Raw genomic sequence first — 6,886 nt, forward strand, 5'->3', positions numbered from 1 at the left:
ATTTATGATTATGATTACACCTGGGTATTTGTGAATAATTATGATTATGATTACTTGCAAAATGGATGATTATGATTACGATTATGATTATATGTGCATAATTATCATGTGACTATAATAAATTTATGATGATTATACAATGATTATACACATTTCAGTTGTTCAATATTTTGTTAATTACAGTGTCTTATTTTAGCTTCTGAGAACATAAATGCCAAATAACATAAGATTTCTTGACTTAAAAGCCGTTAAAAGTTGTAGTTCAATTTACTGCTGCACTGAGTAGTTAACACAATGCTATGATATGTGCTCAAAATTGGGTGTTACCATTTATATACTTAGCCATATGTATAATTAGTAATGATTATTTGTCTTATGTGTGATCATGATTATGATTATGATTATAAGCTTCAGGATTTGTTTGATTACGATTATGATTATGATTATGAAAAAATGTAATTGATTACAATTGATTACGATTATAATTGTGATTGACTCCAACCCTGCCCAGGCCCCCTTGGCAAAAAAGTTTTTTTGCAGTTTCTTTGCAGCACTTTTCCTCCATTTTATTAATTGAAAATTGAAATTGATGAGCTACACCCAACTTTTAATACTAGGTGGGCGATACCAGAAATTTTGAATCAATACTAAAAATTTTGAATCAATACCAAGTCTGAGTATCAGTATTGGTGGTATTGAGTACTGAATGAGTAATTAGCAACTGCACATGTGAAAATAAGTTATAATTAGTTATTATAATAAAGATTAAGGGAAATGAGCTGCCATTTTGTAATTATAAAAGGAGTGGTCATCATTATGACGTCAAAGTAGGTGTGGTGGGATGTAGTCACTACACTATTCAATACCAGGATTTGGTATCAAGTATATACTTGGTATCGGAGTCCTGGTATTGGATATAAGAGTACTTTGGTATCGAATCGCCCACCTCTAACTTCTATTTAAAATTAATGAGCCACACCTACTTAAGTGAAATGGAACCCCCCTTTTAATTTTTCTGGATCCGCCAGTGGTCAGTCACTTTCATGATTGGCTTCATCATGATATTATATATCATGCTAAACAGGTCTATATACAAAAATATAAACCCAAAGTAAGGATGATATCATAATTATGAGATATATACATGATTATCTGCATTTTAAATTACATAGGTATAATTACTGTTACTGTTATCCACTGTCTCCAGTCATTAGTCTTGTTTATAGCTGCTATTGGCAGTAGTTCTGACCTGATCTACTATTTGGTTTTACTTCTCCTCATCCTCTTATCAGGAGATATTGAACGCAATCCTGGTCCTATAAGTACAGATATTCAAGAGTATATTATATCATTTAAATTTACTATAGGAAAAATGCTTAGAATTTTAAAATGGACTTGTAATACAATAATCAAGTTTTTTCAAAGTGTTTGGATACAAATCAAGAGCATATTTCTTCCAAAACAATATAACAGTGTTCCTCTTCAAACAAGAAGTACACATCAACCTGAAGACACTGTCATCAATATTTATACTCCACATCTGTTTTATGACACAAGTATGATTGTAATTAGAATATATTTATAATTTAATTAAGTAATAATGATAAATATTTACAAATACATCAATGTAAGATATGGGGATTATTAATACAAGTATTAATTATTATTACCATTGCTAATCAGGCTGACAAAAATATCACTTTTGAGTTAAATTCAAAGGTGATGTATTTATTGTAAGATTCTAAATCATAATTTATTCATTATCTCCTGTATAAACTGTGTGTATATGGTATATACCGTATCTGTTGTATGATCTAATGCAAATTTAAATGGGTAAACGATGAGAGCTATGAATCTTTATTATGTTAATGCATGGCATAGTTAGGGCACTCCAGCAAACATTAAGACAATAAACCTGTTACTATAAATCAGATACTCTGATATTGTAAATCATAATTTATTATTATGAATAGAATCTATGGAAAGAACTGATTTAACATTAAAAGAAAAGAAGAGATCCACTCATAATGACAATTATATTGGTAAAGATACATTAAACCATCAATAATATAACACTCATCATTTTCATACTGTAGGTAATCCAAATGATATATTACGAACTCATTCATATCAATTAGCTCATGCTATTAGTGTGAATCTATATGATGTAGCTGATGCACTGTATGCTAAAGAGCTGATACCGCCACAAACAAAAGAGGACATGCTTGTAGTAGGATTAGCTGAAAATAAAAAAGCGATAAACCTTGTCCATGTGCTAGAGGTACAGTTGAAAGCCAGACTTCATAATCCAGAGCAGTATCTTATTGATATATGTAATGTATTAATAAACCAACATCATCATACACTAAAAGATATTGCTACCTCTATATTATATCAGTTAGGTGAGTGTGTGTGTGTGTGTACATTATCAGTGATCAATATAGTCATTATTATCTCAATACATTAGGTCAGCCTATACCTGATGACGTCAGTTCACATACTGTGCCATCACCAGTTGATGATATATCCAATGTACCAGTTACTAATATAAAAGGTAAAAGTTATTTAATGTGTATACATTGCTTTTGTGTATCTTGATCAATAGGTCAGTCTGATGTAGCTAAACCCATTAGTTCAATGCCTGATGATATTCAAGGATATGCTGACAATATGAGACAACACTACAAACACCAATTACCTATTGTTGCTACACACTGGCTACCAGAAATTGGAAAAGATTTTTTTGGAAGACTAGCACTAGTAGAAAAACAAGACTCTAGCACACAAGCAGAATCAGCTTGGCATTTGCTAAGAGGCCAAGTTGATAAAACAGTTAAACTAACTCAAAACAAAGAGATAAGTATTGAACATGTCCTCCAACCCACAAATAGTTCTCTGTCTCTCAGAGTAGTAATAGATGGTCCTCCTGGTATTGGCAAGACCACACTCTGTCGTAAGCTATTAAATATGTGGTCTAATGGAACACTTGTACACCAACAGTATGACTTGGTACTTTACTGTCCTTTAAGGAATAGCAAAATAGCTACAGCTACTACACTAGCTGACCTGTTTGTGCGTCAACTTAATAGATATAAAAATGTACCTGAATGGTTTGAGGAGAGGGATGGAGAAGGATTACTGATAATCTTTGATGGTTGGGATGAACTAAGCGAACAACGAAGACAGTCTTCATTAGCTGCTAGTATCATTTGTAAAGATGAGTTAGACCAATGTTCGGTAATTGTTACTTCTCGTAGCTATGCCTCCTCTTCACTTTTGAAAATGGATACTCTCAGTAGACATGTCCAAGTCATTGGGCTTTCTAAGGAAGAAATATCAACAGTAATTATACAAACACTTCAAAAAGATACAAAACTAGCACAAGAGCTCATTAATAGAAATAGATATAATTTCCATAAACCTTTCACAACTACTCAAAGCAGTAAGGGCTCACAACTAGCAGTGAAACTTATCAATGATCTCAAAGTACGAAATGATGTCCAATCATTGTGTTATGTACCACTAGTCTGTTCCATGGTCATCTTAGTTTATTGTAAGGAAGGAGGACACTTACCAACAACACTCACTCAACTGTATGAGAACTTTATCTTACAGATTATCAGAAGACATGTTGAAAGACATCACATTAACCCTCATACTTTAGGTAGTCTTTCTTCATTACCATCACAGTTAGCTAAACCTTTAGAAGAGATGTGTCAATTAGCTTATGTTAACCTGGCTAATACAAGAATGACATTCTTTTCACATCAACTAGAGTCACTGAGTGAGGCAGTCAAGGAAGAAGACTATCTTGGATTGATGACAACATTCCCAGACTATGATGAGAAGAAGTATCAGTTTCTTCACTTGAGTATACAAGAATTTCTAGCTGCATGGTGGATAGCTAAGCATAAGGAGAAGACAGAGGCAGTGTTTAAGGATCACTTTGATGATGATCACTTTCGAATGTGTCTGAGGTTTGTTGCAGGTCTAACTCACCTTGAACATGAGAGCTATCAACAGTATTTCAATAAACAACAACTTGACTTACAGTGTAAGAGAAAGTTGTTACTGTTTGGATTTGAGAATTGCCATTTCTCCTACTTTTATCAGAATCCTGAGATTCGATTGATTGCCTCTCCATTATCTATAAACAATGATCATATCAGATCTGATGATGATTTTAAGAATGTTCCTATTCTTCTTCTTCAACTCCTGTATGAATCACAGAACACAACATTATGTCAAGTGTTAACACAATCCATCAGCAACCACTCACTGTGTCTGGATAAAGTATCATTATCATTGTTTGACTGGTTGTGTCTCAGTTACTGTATAAACAATTCCAATGCAACATGGAATCACTTGCACCTGGGGACTGTAACTAACCAGTCACTATCGGTCTTCACTGCTGAACTAACCAATAACTCACTACAGACCCAATGTAAGAGACTGGAGGTAAGGTTGCATGAATCCACTGATAAACTAATACACAAATTATTGCAATCATCACTTCTATACAATATTCAGGAGTGCTACTTTGGATTATCATATGGTCAATATGTAACCTGTCTTGTACTGTTAGAGTTCCTTAATCTTCCCCAATTGAAGATACTGCACTTAAGAATGGAATATCCTACTATACCAACAGTTGAATATACATACTACACAGAAAAGTGCACTGAACTTGAGAAATGTATAGAAATGAATTCTACACTACAAGAAATGAAGATTGAGTATGAAAGAGTGAATGAAATAACAAGTACCATTATCAGTGTCATTAGAGGAGTAGCAAGAAATGAAACAATAACATCATTAACAATACACGTTGGCATATGTGACATTGCTCCCCCTCCTCCTGTACTTGTTGGAGTAATGGAGCAGTTACTAAAGGACAATAACACATTACAAGCTCTTTCACTGGACATAACAGATAAACTCCTACCATCATCATTGAATATATTAGAGGTGAACACACCGCTAACTGCTCTGGAGATAGGAAGGAATAAACTGATGACATCATCACTTCTTCCACATATCAAAGGATTACATTGTCTGATACTAGATGAACCATACTCACCACATCTTCTATTTCTCTCTCAACCCAGTCTGCATACACTTAATTTACCACTGGACACAGCTGAGAGTGCTATTGAACTATTTACTATTCTACAAACCAACACTACACTTAAAGCTCTGAATGTGAAGATAAAGGAGGAGAGAGTATATACCAGCAGTATCGGTACTAATTTACAAGACATGCTAACACAAAACCAAACGCTAAAATACCTTGAGATTTGTCATAGTTACATTCCCAGTTCATTCCTGTCCTTCCTAACAACTGGTCTCAGACACAACACCAGTCTACAGCAGTTGAGTGTATCCATTCCACTTCCACTAAATGAAGAGATAAGAGCTTTTATTAATGTCATCTCTCAAAAGAACAATCTCACAGAACTTGAAGTGAACTTCATACCAGATCAGTCATACAGTAACTGTAGCAGGGAAGAGATGGAACAAATAATGACACCATTGTTTTGTGAACAGGTACTACCTGCTGTTACTAAAATGCTACAATCACATTCAACTATCAAACTACTGAGGATTAGTCTGAGAATAATCTATGGATATATTAAAGAGACTGCTCAACCTAACTGGATAGAAATAGTACAGCATTTATATGAAACTATCTTTAACCATCTATCGCTTGAATATATCCAGATTAGTGCTGGAAACACTCCTCGTCTTCTGAAGGATACTCTTCAAGATCAAAAGAAGACATTGATTGATAAACACAGAAAAGAACAACCACACAAACCAATATTATTAAAATGTATTGACATAATTAATGAGTAATAAGTTTGAGTAGAGACTGTAGATCTAGTTGAATATTTTATTTCTATTATTTTAATAAATAAAAAGAAAGAAAAAAGAAAATATTAATGATTTCATCCATTGTTAATATTATTTGTTGTTTCACTTGTTTGTGATGTAGTATTGATTTTGATGGCAAAAGATTAGGAACACTTGAACTAATGCTTCCATAAACAAAGACTAGTTACAGTAAATCCTTAAATAAAGCCCCTGGCCTCTAGTGCATAATTACAAGCATAATTACAATCCAAAGAATACTGAAGTTACAATTTTTTTAATTGTTAAGTGTAATTAAATTGATTAAAATTTATTATAAAAATAGCCAGGAAGAAAATAATTGGAATCAATGTCTATATCCTCACAATAACCTTGATCTATAATGCCAAAATAGCCAACCAGGTGCTTAACACAGTTCAAATGAGTACAAACATGAATCAAAATTGTGGCCATCATGAAAGCTCAGGATACCTGCCAAATACAGGTATAAAGTAAGTTAAAAACCATTGCATTAACTATAATTTACATATATAAGAAGAATTACAAGCTAAACTCATGGATGCAACAGTGATAAACACACACAAACACATAGCTAGGCTACTAGCTGGGACCTTTTATTTCTTAGAAAAACGTTCTGCTTCCTCCTAGAGCAATGAAACTTCTGCAGAATAACAGGCATCTATAATAAGCTACCTTGTAACTGTGATTGCATTAGCTCTATTTCACAAGTTATAGAATTTAATATGATTTTTGTGTCAGCCATTTTTAATCCTTACAGTGGAAACAAGCGCCTGAAACAAGAACAGTTCTTGATTAATGATTATAAATGTAGAAGATCAGTTATCTACATCTTTATCCAATGCTAAAGGTGCATAGAACAGCAAAGCAACTGTAGACTCCTTAGTTTTGATATAAATCATCAAAATAGGCAAGAGACACTACCAGAGCACAAAGCGTCTAGAGACAGGAATGGATCCAATTAGTTATGTGGGTGGTTTTATATCTGTAATACGCA

At 33.4% G+C, this 6,886-nt stretch overlaps 1 long non-coding RNA gene across 1 annotated transcript; it reads right to left on the reverse strand.

The window, feature by feature from the left end:
- Nucleotides 1-5,983: 5,983 nt before the first annotated feature.
- Nucleotides 5,984-6,880, reverse strand: LOC109586392 (uncharacterized). Its single transcript, XR_002187004.1, has 2 exons — nt 6,483-6,880; nt 5,984-6,342 (listed from the first exon to the last, which is right to left on the reverse strand). It is a non-coding gene; the product is annotated as an uncharacterized LOC109586392 (long non-coding RNA).
- Nucleotides 6,881-6,886: the final 6 nt, after the last annotated feature.

The sequence above is a fragment of the Amphimedon queenslandica genome, unplaced genomic scaffold (assembly GCF_000090795.2).
Source record: "Amphimedon queenslandica unplaced genomic scaffold, v1.1 AMPQUscaffold_12883, whole genome shotgun sequence".
Lineage (NCBI taxonomy): Eukaryota > Metazoa > Porifera > Demospongiae > Haplosclerida > Niphatidae > Amphimedon > Amphimedon queenslandica.